This window comes from Perognathus longimembris, chromosome 18, assembly GCF_023159225.1.
Source record: "Perognathus longimembris pacificus isolate PPM17 chromosome 18, ASM2315922v1, whole genome shotgun sequence".
NCBI classification, from domain to species: domain Eukaryota; kingdom Metazoa; phylum Chordata; class Mammalia; order Rodentia; family Heteromyidae; genus Perognathus; species Perognathus longimembris.
The window spans coordinates 43,951,722-43,967,874 of record NC_063178.1 but is presented as its reverse complement, the minus strand read 5'-3'; the positions used below and the strand labels follow the sequence as shown (position 1 = coordinate 43,967,874).

The 16,153-nt window shown below is 37.3% G+C and overlaps 1 pseudogene; it reads right to left on the bottom strand.

Moving 5' to 3' along the window:
• Nucleotides 1–4,352, bottom strand: part of LOC125366998 — a 48,838-nt pseudogene extending 44,486 nt beyond the window's left edge.
• Nucleotides 4,353–16,153: the final 11,801 nt, after the last annotated feature.

The following is a 16,153-nucleotide window of genomic DNA, read 5'->3' as shown; positions in this document are numbered from 1 at the left end:
ACATACTGCTATGTCTTTTCTGTAGATACGATATTTCTGTCATGAGGTTCTCCTCTTCATTTCTCGAACTGACTCTTGCCTTATCTCTGCATTCTAATGTTTGTGTTGCTGCAATTTATTTTTTGCCTTTTATGTGTTCAGTATGTTTTCCAGGTACTCTTCTTTCTAGCTTTCTATACTCTGCTGCTTTTCATATGCCTTTTAAAATAAAACAAAAACCTGACATTTTGATTCTGCTTTACCTTATGCACTGGCTTACATGTTATAAGCAGCATGAAGTCTAACACCAAAACAACATTATTTTATTTACCTGTATACCCCGATTAATTCCTTTTGCTGGTTACCTTCCATCCCCTCAGTGTATCTTCTCAAACTTTCCACTGTTCTCTTCCCTTTTAGCTACCTGATTTCCTTTGGATTGACTAGTATCGTCTCACATATTTTCCTTCTGTTAATTTTTAAGTTTTATAATTTTTGGCTAAAGTACTTTTCTCTATCTCCTTTTAATAAGTGATCATCTTAGTGATTACAATATCAACGTAATTTTTATTTTTTTCAATCGTGATTAGAGCGTGTTTTGAGGCCCCCTGGAGATTCTTGTGTATTTTTAGAGGTCTTACATAGTTAAAACTACTTAATGAAGTATATGATATTTATTTTTTCCTCATTTCTATCATAAATGTAGAGCAGATATGCTGTAGAAGCCAAATGATGACTGATATCACAAATAAATGTTCTCATGTGTTGTTTTCCTGAGGCTATATGCATTGTATTATTTGTTTTAAACAAATTGGTATATTTTAAATGGAGAGTTATATTTTCTTGTATAGGAAACATTAGAAATATAACTCCACTAAAAATATTTGAAATCTTCTCAAGTTTAAAATGTTAAGCAAACCTACAGCTGACTGAAGCCTGTACTCCTAGGTACTTTAGAGGAGGCTGAGACTTGAGAATCAAATTGACATCAGCTCGAGCAAAAAAGTCTAAAGGAATCCATCTACAATTAACCAGGAAAATACTGGCCTAGAGGCATGGCTCAAGTGGTGGACCCTTAGGAGTGAGCAAGAAAGCCAGGCAAGAGTGGAGGATCTTGAGTTCAAGCCCCATAATTATCACTAGAAACAAAGAAATATATTAAGGGAAACTTTTTTTAAAAGCTATGTTACTTAGATCTTTTCACAGAGAATATTTTGGAGATTAACACTTTTTTTCAAAATGAATCCATGACAACTAAAATATAATATTAAATGTAGCTTATATCATCTTCAAATAGTGCAGAAAACTGAGATTACTTTGTTCAAAACTACCTTCTACTGAATTTGAATATTTCTGTCAAATTATAATTAATAACAAATCTATGCAAAATTTTCATCTACTTTCTCTTTCCCATTTTTAGCATCTGTGTCTCTGCTTCTTCATTATGCTCGGTTCTTCACAATTGATTTTATCACTTAATTTCTACCTATTATTAAATCTGAATCTCATCTTCAGTTTCTGTTGTATGTAAAGTGTGGTCTGGCTCTCATTTTCATTCTATTCATTGAAGGTTAACTTGAATGATATGCTGCCTTACCTTGTTTCTTTTGAAAAATCAGTTAGCCTAATTGTAGAAATGTTGTATGTCATAGAAATGTAATATTTTGGCTTGGGAAGTGGCTCAGAGGTAGAATGGTTGTGTAGCGCTCACAAAGCCTCTTGTTCCCACACACACTACACACACATACACACACACACACCATAATTTTTTAAGCTTGTTGTTATTCTAAATGTGATATGCAGAGGGGGTACAGTTGCATAAGTAAGGTAATGAGTACATTTTCCTTTTTTAACCTAAAACAAAAATGCATCTTTTTGATTTAATTAACTTTAAGCGGTTGCCATTTAGCAAGGCAGTTTATGAATGCAGTATATCTTGATCAATGTGATGCCTTTCAACATTCTCACCCATTCCTCCTCTACCCATCCCTTTCCTCACTCTTACTTCATTTTGTAGGATATACATTGTATTCTTTTTTAAAATGTATTTTATAGGTATTGTAGAGATGGTATGCAGAGGGGTTAAGTTACATGTGTCATGTAATGAGTAAATTTCTTACTGAACCACATACAGTTTTTTTAAAGTACTGTTTTTTTCCCCCCCTGAATTTTGGCCATTTTAATATGTATTGCTTAACTGGTATTCTGAATGCTCATGATGAAGTACCACAGTGTGATTATAAGTTGGTTAACCCTTTTTGTTTGCGAATTTGAGAAACTTTTCATGTATTATCTTTTTAACTGTGTCTTCTGTCATCTTTTTCTGTCTATTGAAACTCAAAAGCATTTCATACTCTCATTGTAATTATTTTCTTTTATTCTTTGTTTTTCTCCAATTTTTGCCTATGATGGATTTTTTCTAGAAATTTTTAAAGAATGTTTGATAGTTTCTTCAATGATTAAAATCTGTTGTTAGCCCCAAGTATAAATTTTAACTATGTATCAATCTAATTTATAATTAAAGCACTTTACAACTTTTCCTGGTGAATGTTTCAAGTTCTTGTCTTATCTTCTTGCATATGGAAAGCATAGTTTATATACTGAAATGTTCCAACATCTGTAACTTTTCAGTTCACTTTTCTCATGTGCTATTCTTCTGATATACTTTAGGAGAAGCATACAAATTTTAATTTCTACATTCTTGCTTATTATTGTAGTGCTGCAGGAAACTTAATAGCAAAATTTGTTCATCTTTACATCTATAAATAAACTATTTCAGTTTCTACACGACCATGGATTTTCCTGTTTTTTTTTTTTCATATTTTAAAGTATATAGCACTTTAAGAATATTATTATTGGGCTGGGAATGTGGCTTAGTGGTACAGTGCCAGCCTAGCATGTGTGAAGCACTGGGTTCGATTTCTCATCACCACATAAACAGAAAAATCTGGTAGTGGTTCTGTGGCTCAGGAGTTAGAGTGTTAGCCTTGAGCAAAAAGAACCCAGGGACAGTGCTCCAGACCTGAGTCTAAGCCCCAGGATTGGCAAAAAAAAAAAGAAAGAAACAAACACACATACACACACACACACACACACACACACACACACAAACTATTGTCAGCTTTACAAGGAAACTTTAGTTGTTAAGTTGTCTGAAGTTGCTTAATGCAACACAACTACTAGAGGTAAAATCTAATTCCTTCCTATAGACCGTAATATGTGTGCATACATATGTACCTATATACACACACATACACATGTTTGTCCATGTCCTTATAATGTCATTTCCTTTATGAAATTGTTAACTACTCCGATTTCTCTTTGAAATTATGAGATTATTTGATTTTTTGTATATAACAATATATGTAATATCAAATTAGTGTTGCAGCTGATTTTTATGACTAGTTTCATTATGATGTAAAATTTAAAACACACACCAGCAATCTAAGAGATTAAAGAATATATAATTTAAAAAGGAGAGAACTTTAGTTAAAATTCTTGTTCTAACTTACACTAACTTTCATTCACTCATTAAGCTAATTTGTTGAAATCACAATTTGTTACTTTGCCACAGTTGCACTGGACAGGACCACATCGAACAACAGTACAGACAACCCAGCTGTGACAACCTTAGCAAAGAAAATCTAGGCTGCGCACTGCCTTGAGGCCAGAAGGCTTTTCAGTTTCACTGTCGTGAGCATGAGAAAGAATCCTAAGATTCCACTGGCACAGCAGCTGCCATGGAATCGGTGGAAGGACAGGAACAGGAAGCCCAGGACACTGGAGAGGTCACTTGTGGGATGAGATACAACTGTCAGGTGCACTACATTGATTATGTAGTTTACATACTAGGCTTCGGGGAATTTCTGAAGTAGTTTATAAGATCCTACATAGAATATGTGAATTACAGCCCAGAAATATCTACCTGGATCAAACTGGGTGTCATTGAAGGGAAGGCAGCCCACAGCAGCCAGGAGGAAGATGTCTTTGTGGGAGATGTTTTCTCTTTCCAAAAACACTTCTGGTACCCACAGACAATAACTGCTGCTACATTATGTAAAGTGAGAAACACAGGAACAGCCAATCTGGACAAGGCTCTGGACCCAGCATATATTATCCCCACAAACACCATGGAAGTGGGAAGCCACGTGGAAATATCAGATTTTTGAACAGCAGTTGATCTCCACCCAGCCCAGTTTATATGACACATGAAGCAAAACTGCACCAACAAATGTCTGCCACCCTTGGAATAAGATAGGGTAGGTAAATTTCAGGAAAGAAAGGACATACTGGAGGACATACTTGTTCTAGAGGTAAAAAGCCAGGTAGCAGATACAAAAGGTGAGGCCGAACAGGGTCCTCCTCATGCTCATCTGTCAGCTTGCCCGCCACGTCCAGAGATGCTTGTCCTGGGAGCCCCAGGCCTTCCCTTAGCTCTGTTTGTACGCATCTGTTTTCTTAAAGAAGTAGGAGTATCACACAATACTAGCCCAACTACACACCTATTCCATTGGCCATACTGGTAACACAGCAAAAAAAAAAGGAAAACTCAGTCACAAAATAAAAATAAATTATATCAGAGTGGAAGTGTATCTCCTCACATTGGGTTTTGTTAAGAGTAAAATGAATTTTAAATAGGTTTCATGTAATTAATACTTAGTTATATGTATGACTTTCACAGTAATTAAATAATGGAAAAGAAAGAAATGGCTCCTATCTTGTGGCTTTCTTTTGAAAATGGATCAAGTATCTCTAAGAGCCAGAGGCAAGGAGTAGCTAACATTGATACTTGATATACAAAACATAACAGCATATTCTATATCCATATGAAATAAAGAATTCGTCCAACATTTCTGTAAGGCCCATTCTGGCGTTTGGGCCTTCCAGATGTGTCTCTGTCAGTTATCTCCGTTGCTAACTTATAAATCTTCTATCTTCACAATAAAATGACCCTGATTGGAAACTAATCGGGGAGTCATTAGACTCTATAATAAATAAATATTTTATAGTAAAACCTGGAAACATAAATCATGCTATTTGGGTTGCATAAATGAGCACGTGCTAAATGGTGAGTAAAACACAAAGATTTATGAGAGGTTCATTTTTACATACTAAAGCAAATATGTTTTGGTATAATTTTGTCATAAATTAACTTAATAATTTTATCAAAGATCTTAATATAAGAAGATATAGAAATGGAATCTCAATGTTGTTTTGATTTGCATTTCTTTTATGGCGAGTGATGTAGATATGTCTCTTGGCCATTCTCATTTCCTCATCAGAGAAGCCTCTTTATAAGTCTTTAGCCCACTGGATGAGGGGGCTATTGGTTCTTTGCGGTTTTGTTTTGGACGAAGGTAATTTTTTTAGTTCTGCATATATTTTAGATATGAGGCCTTTGTCCTTTGAATGGCCGGTAAAGATCGTCTCCCAATCTGTGGGCTTTCTGTTTATCTTGCGAGCTATGTCCTTTGCCCTGTAGAAGCTCTGAGGTATAGATATACCCTTATGAACACATAAGATGATGCTAAGTGAAATGAACTCCATGTTATGGAAATGATTGTTAGATCACAGTTGTAACTACTTTCAACGTGCGATGTGTAACTGTAGCTTGTATTATTGATGATCTTCTTGTATCACCTTCCTGTGGTTGTACCTACACTACCGCTGAATCTTATCAGAGTATATTAGAAACCTAGTATACTGGTATTAGAACATGGAAATTGAAAGGGAATACCAAAATCTGGAGACACATAGTAAAAAAAGACAAACAACTACATAAGCAATACTTGCAAAACTGTTTGGTGTAAATGAACTGAACAACTCATTGGGGGGAAGGAAAAGAGGGAGGGGAAATGAAGGACAAGGTAACAAACAGTACAAGAAATGTATCCAATGCCTAATGTATGAAACTGTAACCTCTCTGTAATTCAGTTTGATGATAAAAACTTAAAAAAAAGAAGATATAGAAATACACTAGGAATTCTGTGTTTTGACAGTTTGAGTTTTGACAGTGCTATTGACTTTTCTCTCAGTTAGTTCACATAGATGGTGTGAAATGCAGGAGCACAATCCCCTGCAAGACAAAGTGTATTCCCCAGCATTCCTTGCCCTGCTGGGCTTGTCTTTATAATGTTGTCATAACTGATGGAAATCAATTGAATATTGCTAAATAGTACATTAACAATGTAACATGCTAAATGCAGAAGAGTTCACACTTTTCTGATATTTCATACTAGAAAATGTCCTGCATTACAAGGAATTTTTAGAAGAAAATTTTGGTTTTGAACCTATAAAATAAAGACCCAAATCCCAGTACATGTACACTCACATAGGAAAGGACTTTAAAAATATTTACAAGCTATGTAAGCATATACAGTTAATTGACTAAAAATAAACAAATTGTTGTACTAACATTTGAATATACAAGGAGTGGGAATTTTAAAGATTAATTATATATTAATCACCATGAATGTTATCGCTGTTTCTCAAAGAAACTTTAAAGAGCCACCATTTTCCAGTTGAAACTTTCCATTTGAAACTTTTAGTTGTTAGCAGTAAGTTTTCAATTTAGACTTGAACCATTATCAATAAACAAATCTCAAATTGTGCTGCGATGAACATTGATTTCCTGGTGGCTTTAGTGTGTTCTTCTTTGTAGTTTTTTGGGGAGATGCCCAAAAGCAGGGTGTTGGGTCATAGGGAAGCTCTATGTTTAGCCTTCTGAGGAATCTCCATACCGCTTGCCTGAGTGGCTGAACCAGTTTACATTCCCAACAACAATGAAATAGGATTCCCTTTTAACCACATCCCCTCCAACATTTGTTATTGTTAGTTTTCTTGATACAGGACATTCTTACTGGAGTGAGATGGAACCTCAATGTTTTTTTGATTTGCATTTCTTTTATGGCCAGTGATGTAGAGCACTTTTTTAGTGATGTAGAGCACAATTTGTCATAGGTAGAATATGGAACAAACCCAGATGCCCCTCAGTAGATGAATGGATCAGGAAAATGTGGTACATATACACAATGGAATTTTATGCCTCTATCAGAAATAATGACAGTTCCCCATTCATAAGGAAATGGAAGGACTTGGAAAAAATTATACTAAGTGAAGTCAGCCAGACACAAAGACACATGGACTCTATGGTCTCCCTCATAAGTAATAATTATCACAGGTTTAGGCAAGTCACAGCAGAGGATCACAAGAGTCCAATAGCTATAACCTTATGAACACATAAGATGATGCTAAGTGAAATGAACTCCATGTTATGGAAACGACTGTTATATCACTGTTGTAACTACTTTCAACGTGATATGTGAAACCGTAGCTTCTATTATTGATGATCTTCTTGTATCCCCTTCCTGTGGTTGTACCTGCACTATCTCTGTATGTTATCTGAGTACATTGGAACCTGTGTATACTGGTATCTGAACTAGGAAACTGAAAGGTGTTGGGAACCCTTTCATCCTCACGTGTGTTCCGCCCCATCCTGCCAGGCGGAAAGCTGGAGTGCGGCAAATCTTGGCGTTGTGTAGACGCGAGAATGCCCCTCTCCTGCCCCTGAAATGAAGGACACAGAACACGCAGGCATCTCGGGGTAAGCTTCTGGAAATCCTGTCCTTTTACTCAGGGGTGGGGTTTATATAACAGTAATGGTGGCAGGAAGGGGAGGGACTAACTGGATACTAGCGATAGGCTGATGAGCTGTCCATCACAGTGATGTCACGGAACTTCCCCCTGAGGCAGAGATCACAGCCCACAGGACCGCTCCCTGGACTTGGGCCGGCGCAATTTTGACACACGTGGCCGAGGCGGAAGGCGGGGCTGGTCAGAGCTGCCTTTCTGGTTCCAAACCTGGGGAAAAGGTAGGAGTGGCTAAGAGCCATGCAGCCCCAGCATGAGAGAAGAGGCAGGCCTCTCGGGACTTCACCTTAAAGGTATAGCCAGAGCCCAACATCAGGGAATACAAAAAATGAGAGACACAGGGTAAAAAAGACCATCAACTACAAAAGCAATACTTGCAAAACTGTTTGGTGTAAATGTACTGAACAACTCATGGGTGGGAAGGGAAAGGGGAAGTGGGTGGAAGGAGTGAGGGAAGAGGTTACAAACAGTACAAGAAATATATCCAATGCATAATGTATGAAACTGTAACCTCTGTGTATATCAGTTTGACAATAAAATATTTTTTAAAAAAACGAGTGCTCTTCTATGAGGTCCCAATAAATGAGAGACCAAAACTGATCACAATTCTTATTGAGGTAAGATCACAGTGGGCATGAGATCAGAATGGTCATAGACCCTAATGCAGATGGGTTCATACTGGGAATGAATAAATAATGAGTGTGAGATTACAATGGGGGTGAAGTTTTAGTGGGATAAGTTCCCCAGTGGTCTGAAGTACTAGTTGGCTTGAGGTCAAATAGTGTTCAGCCCTAAAGGATGAGAGATTATAATGTTATGAAGTCACAATGTATATGAGGTGTAATGTATGTGAGATCATAATGGGTGTGAGTTCACAATGAGAATGAGGTCATATTGGGGGTAATGTCATAGTGAATGTGGAGTCACAATGTTGTGAGGCCACAGGTAACTGAGGTCATAATAGATGTGAATTCATAATGCAGGTTATGTGCTAATAGAGACTGAGGTTACATTTGGTTTACATCTTAGTTGATGTGATGTTAAGTCACAGAGGGTATATAGTGGGTGTGAGCAAATAGTGAGTGTGAGTCCACAATGGGTATGAGGTTCAAATCTACATGATTACACACTGGTTATGAGGTTATGGTGAGCATGATATCCTACTGGATGTGTAAGATCCTAGTATTTATAAGGTCTAATGAGTATGAGGTCACAAGGAACATGAGGTCAAAAGTTGTATAAGATTCTTCTTGCTTTTTGTATTCACACACAGGTGTGTGAGGATCTAATATGTGTACAGTGAATATGCTGTCACAATAGTTGTGTGGTCACAATGGTTTTCAGGTCCTAATGGTGTGTGTTTGAATCTATAGTAAGAATAAGTTCCTAATAAGCATGAGGACAGTGGGGTTGTAGTCCTAATGGATCTGAGATCACAATGAGTGAGATCAAATAGGCTTAGCTATTACTGGGTGTGAGGTCACATGGGTATGAATTAACAATGAGAGTTAGATCTTTATGAGCATGTGATCCTAATGAGTATGAAGTAAAATATTGGATATATCTAATGAGAAATATGAAGCCACAATGATTGTCAGATGCTAATGGTTTTGAGGTGACAGTGGGCATTAGTCCTAATGACTGTGATGTCCTAATGTTTGTGAGGTCAAAATAAGTAGGTATCTTAGGTCATAATATGCATAAGGTTGCAGTGGGTGTGTGGTCACAACAGGATTGTGGTCATAACTGGTTTGAAGTGACAATGTGGTTGACAGTGTAACAGTGGGTGTATGGTCATACATGCTGTCATAATGCCCAATAGGCCCGGGTGGGTGTAGGTGAATAGGCATAATGTCCTGTCAGGTATTTGAGGTCCCATTGGGGATAGGGTCAAAATGGGTGTTGAATTTCTAATGGGCATGAAGTCACAATCGGTGTGAGTTTGTAATGTGCATGTGGTCCCAATGGGTTTGTGATCCCAATGGGTGTTAAGTCCTAATAGGTTTATGGTATACGGTCACAATTAGCTTGAATCTTAATAGGTAATATCATTGAGGGTGTCAGGTCCAATTGAAGGGATGGATATGATAGCCTAATGAGTGAGTCTCATGTCTGTGAAGTCACAATGAGTTGTGAGGTCACAACAATGGGTATTAGGTATTAGTTGGTGTGAAGCCACAATGGGCACAATTTCACTATGGGTATGATATCCTAATGGGTGGGAGGTCCTACTATGCATGAAGTCACAGTGAATGTGGGGTCACTATGGCAGTGAGGCATGAATGTGAAATGTGGTCAAAATGGGCATGAAACCACATGGGCATGAAGATACAACGGATGTGAGATCCTATGATTGTGAGGTCATCGTGGGTATGAAATGATAATGGATAAAAGGTAGAAATGAGTGTGACGTCACAGGGTCACAGCTAAATAGTCCCATCACAAAGGAAGCCCAATTCCCAGCCCAAAAAAGAGCTCTATTGCATAGCCAGCTATGCCCAGGAGGCTGTCCCGCTGAGGAAAGAGGAACCTCCCTCAGACAAGTGACTCTCAGCCAGGTAAACCAGGTCAGAGATGCCCCACCCTCCTGAGTCCACAGCCTATTCAAAGCCAGGCATTAAAGGCAGCAGTCTCACAGAAGACGACAGGAGCCACGGTTCCCAAGACTGTTCACATCCCCCACCTACAGAGGGCAACCAAGACCTACCTGCAAGCTGTGTGAACCACAGAACCCCAGGATTTCCCTAAGAGGGGAGTCGGGTCAAAACATATCCACCCCCTGAAAACTGAAAGCAAGTCAAACCAGCCAAGCATCAAAATAGACTGCAAACCATCTCAAGGAAACCAGACACTCTAGAAAGCCCACCCAAACAAGGAAGATTCCATTTTAAAAAACATTTTTAAACTTTTTTTTTCATTTCTGATTCCTCTTTGGATTTTTGTTTTCCATTTTAATTTGTTAGTTTTATCAGGTTTTATTTTTTTTTGGTTGTTTGTTTTTCTAGTTTTTTAAATAATTTTTCTCAGTTTTGTGCATTTGTCTTTCTTTAAAATTACTTTCCTATGAATAATACCCTCACTCTTTTCTGCTAACTCTCCATTGTCTATCATGTTAACCTTGTTCTTACTACTGATTCTACTCTTCTCCACATTTCCACATCACTGAAACTAAACCAGAATCATCACCACCACCCCCATACATTTTACTCTATTCTCTTTTCTACCTCTCACTTACCCTCATGATTTACTTCCAGAACCTCCACATTCCATTTACCCCTGGTTATTGGATAGAGGGTATCCCTGTTCAATCCGAGTGAATCAAAAGGGTTCATAGAGAAAGCCAGCCAGTCCAAAAAGAACATAAGAACAAAAATTGCTCATAGGGTTGCAACAACAAATAACTAACTACTGAAAACAGGGCTCAGGATTGGTTGTTATATCAAAATTTTATTCCTTAGGACCACCAAATATAATTTTATATACAGGTATACAAGATAACTGTACATAATTGTGAACTTCTAAGATTTACACAACAGTGCTTGGTAAGGTCTGCTTTGGGTCTTAAATGGTACTGAAAAGTGCTTGTAGATTGGCATTCCCAATCCAAATGGACAGAAGAAAAATAAGAAAGATGGCAAATAATGGAGTGTCATCTCCCACTCAAACCAAGCAGGAAGCAGTGCAATCAAAGACAAAGAAGAGAACCCTCAAAATGCTCTACAACGTCTACTTATAAAAATGATAAATGAAATGTTTGAATCTCTTCAGTCACAAACTCTAGAGCGTGAGGAGGCAAAACAATACTTAATAGAGAATTTCATGGCCTCCAAAAATAGAAAGATAAATGACCTTCAAGAGTCAAATGAAAAGATAGCTCCCCAGGTAAAGATTTGAGAAGCACTCAAAAACAAATTAAATACGTTAATGAACTAAAGAAGTCCATTCAGGAACTAAGAGATAATTATAGCTGGGACATGGAAATCATCAGGAAAGACCAGTCAGAAGGAAAAGAGATTCAAAATCAAGTAGCTAGCCTATAGTCCTGACTGACTGAAGGAGAAGACTGAATCTCAGGACCTGAAGATTCCCTAGAATCTATGGTGAAGCATCAAAAATAAATACAAAACAAATCCAATTGACAAAACAGATCACTCCAGGAGCTTCAGGATGCAATCAGAAAACCCAATTTAAGGACAATAGGTATTGAGGAAAACCTGAAGAAAGAAGTTAATGAAATAGGCAACCTATTTAACAGAATATTAGCTGAGAACTTCCCAAATATCCAGAAGGACAGGCCTATACAGATACAAGAAGCATTTAGAACCCCAATCTAACCAGACTAGAATAGGACATCCCACCAAAACATTGTGATCAAAACAGGATCAATAGAATCCAAGGAAAGCATCCTTAAAGCTGTTAGGGAGATGAAAACAATCACATATAAAGGAAAAGCAATCAGAATTACCCCAGACTTCTCAGCAGAGACCATGAAAGCAAGGAGATTCTGGAATGATGTATACCAAACCCTAAATAAAAATAACTACCAACCAAGAATACTGTACCCAGCTAAATTCCCATTCATAGCCAAAGGTCAAACATATCTTCCAAAGTAAGGAAAAATGGAAACAATAAATCTCCACCAAACCAGCTTTACAGAATACCCTCAAAGGTGTACTATACAGGGAAAATAATCAAGATTCCAATACAGACAGAGAAATTAACCCTAAATAGAAAGCCAGAATACTAGATCAAGAAATGGGAAGACACAGCTTTTAACAAGATAAATATAATGAAAGGAACAAACAAGCATCTCTCAATGCTAACTATCAACATTAATGGAATTAATTCTCCAATCAAATGACATAGGCTCATAAGTTGGATCAAAAATCAAGATCCATCTTTCTGCTTCCTCCAAGAGACACATCTATTCAGCAAAATAAACTTCTTCTAAAAGTGAAAGGCTGGAATAAAATCTATCAAGCAAATGGCCCACATAAGCAGGCTGGCATTGCAATTCCAGTATCAGATAAAATTGACTTCAAATTAAAAATGGTAAGAAGAGACAAAGAAGGTTACTATATTTTAAGAAAGGGATGTGTCCTTCAGGAGGATATAACCATCCTAAATATCTACACACCAAATACATCAAACAAACACTGCTGACTCTAAAACACTCAAAGACCCAAACACATTGATAGTTGGGGAAATTAACACTCCACTTTCACTTCTGGACAGTTTTTGGACACGCCAAAAACTGAACAAAGAAACCACAGAACTAAACAACTGCATGGACCAACTTAGACTTAGCCGACATCTACAGAATATTCCATCCAGCAACAACAGAATACACATTCATTTCGGCAGCAAATGGAATATTCTCCAAAATAGATCATATCTTAGGGCACAAAGAAAATCTGAACAAATTCAGAAGCATCAAAAAAATTCCCTACATTCTCTCAGACCACAATGGAATAAAATTAGAGCTCAACAAAAACAGCCACCACAGAAATACCAACAGTACATGCAGACTAAACAACACACTGCTGAACCATCAGTGGGTCATTGAAAAAATTAGAACAGAAATTCAAATGTTTATGGAATTCATCGAAGATGAGAACATAAAGTACCAGCTTCTTTGGGACACAGCAAAGGCAGTACTCAGAGGGAAATTTATATCTCTGACGGCCTACACCATCAAACTGGAGAAACAGCAACTCAACAACTTAAGGAAGGACCTAAATCTCCTCGAAAGAGAACAAAAAGCCAAACCCCAAATCAATAGACAGAAGCAAATACTTAAATTCAAATCAGAATTAAATGAATTAGAGACCCCAAAAAAAGAATCGAAACAATCAACAAAACAGAGAGTTGGTTCTTTAAAAAATCAACAAGATAGACTCCTGAAAAACCTGACCCCAAAATGAAGGCAAAACTTCCAAATAAACAAGACAGGTAACATCACCACAGAAAAAACCAAAATTCAGAACACAATAAGGGACTATTTTGCCAACCTTTATGGCAACAAATTAGAGAACCTGGAAGAAACGGACAATTTCCTAGAAAAAAAATTGATATCCCCAAACTCAACCATGAAGATTTAAACCTTCCAAACACACCCATATCCAGCATTGAAATAGAAATGGAAATAAGTGGTCTCCCATCCAAGAAAAGCCTAGGTTCAGACAGATGCACAGCTGAATTCTACAAGGCCTTCAAAACAGAGCTCACACCAATATTTCTCAAAATCTTCAATGAAATTGAAAGAGAAGGTTCACTAGCAGACCCATTCTGTGGAGCCAGCATAATTCTCATCCCCAAACCAGACAGGAACTCATCATGGGAAGAGAACTATAGACCGATTTCCCTTATGAGTATAGATGCAAAGTTTCTCAAGAAAACAGGTCATCAAAAAAATCATATACCATGATCAAACTGGATTCATCCCAGGGATACAAAGTTGGTTCAATATATGGAAGTCAATTAATGTAATCTACCACATCAACCGGAGCAAGGTAAGAACCACATGGTTATATCTCTGGATTTGTCAAAGACATTCAATAAAATCCAGCACCATTTAAGCTAAAAGCCCTGGAAAAACTGGGATTCTAGGGAACACTCCTGAATATAATAAAGGCAGTCTATGACAAACCAACAGCAAGCATAATTCTAAGTGGTGAAAACCTAAAGCCATTTCTTTTAAAATCAGGAGCAAGACAGGGATGTCCGCTCTCTCCCCTTCTCTTCAACATAGTACTAGAATTCCTAGCCAGAGCAATTAGGCAAGAAGAAAATGTAAAGGGGATCCAAATTGGAAATATGAAGTTAAACTTTCTCTCTCCTCAGATGACATGATCCTATACCTAAAGAACCCCATAGACTCTACACCCAAGCTACTACAGCTGGTGCAAAACTTTGGCAAAGTTGAAGGATATAAAATAAACCCTCAAAATGCCTTTTTATATCCTAATGCCCTGAGGACAGCATTTCCTTTTGCAATAGCCTAAAAAAAACATAAAATACCTTGGAATAAACTTCACCAAAGAATTTAAAGAGTTCTATGATAAGAACTTTAAAAACATGAATTAAAAAATAATTGAGGTAGAACTAAAGAAATGGAAAAACCTCCCATGCTCCTGGATTGGGAGGATTAATATAATCAAAATGGCAATATTACCAAAGGCTATCTACAAATTCAATGCAATACCCATTAATATCCCAACACCATTTTTTTAATGAAATAGACGAAACAGTCCAGAAATTCATATGGAACAATAAAAGACCCAGAATAGCAAAAACTATCCTAAGCAGAAAGAACAAATCTGGAGTAATTACAGCACCAAACTTCAAGCTGGATTATAAAGCTATAGTAATAAAAAAACAGCTTGTTATTGGCACCAGAACAGGCCTGAAGACCAATGGAACAGAATTGAAGACCGAGAAATGAACCCACAGAACTATGCTTACTTAATTGTTGGTAAAGAAGCTAAAAAAAATAATCTGGAAGACAGCCTCTTTAACAAATGGTGCTGGCAAAACTGGTTCAACACATACAACAAACTAAAACTAGATCCTTATATATCACCCTGCACCAAAATTATTTCCAAATGGATCAAAGACCTCGAAATTAAAACAGCCTGAAAACACTAAAAGAAGGAGTAGGGAAAACACCTGGGTTCCTTGGCACAAGATGGAATTTCCTTAAAAACGATCCAGAAATTCTACAAATCAAAGAAAGGATGGACAAATGGGACTGCATCAAACTGCAGAGCTTCTGTAGGGCAAAGACATAGCTCGCCAGATAAACAGAAATCTCACAGATTCGGAAAAGATGTTTACCAGCCATACAATGAACAAAGGCCTTTTATCTAAAATATATGCAGAACTAAAAAAAATTACATTCCTCCAAACAAAACTGCAAAGAACCAATAGCCCTCTAAGCAAGTGGGATAAAGACTTAAAAAGAGACTTCTCTGATGCGGAAATGAGAATGGCCAAGAGACATATGAAAAAGTGCTCTACATCACTGGCCATAAAAGAAATGCAAATCAAAACAACATTGAGATTCCATCTCACCCCAGTAAGAATGCCCTATATCAAGAAAACTAACAATAACAAATGTTGGAGGTGATGTGGCCAAAATGGTATCCTACATCATTGTTGTTGGGAATGTAAACTGGTTCAGCAACTTTGGAAAACATAATGGGGACTCGTCAAAAGGCTAGACATATGGGAAAGTGGGAGGGAGGAGAGGGGAATGAGGGACAAGGTAACAAACAGTACAAGAAATGTACACAATGCCTGAGGTATGAAACTGTAACCTCTCTGTATATCAGTTTGAAAATTAACATATAAAAAATAGAAATGTACCCAAGGCCTAACGTATGAAACTGTAACATCTCTGTTCATCACTTTTGACAATAAATAAGAGGGGAAAAAAGTGTAATATCACAGTGGGTAGAAGTTCACACCAACCATGAGATCCTAATGAGTGGGTGCTCACAATGGGCATGTGGTCATGATTGGC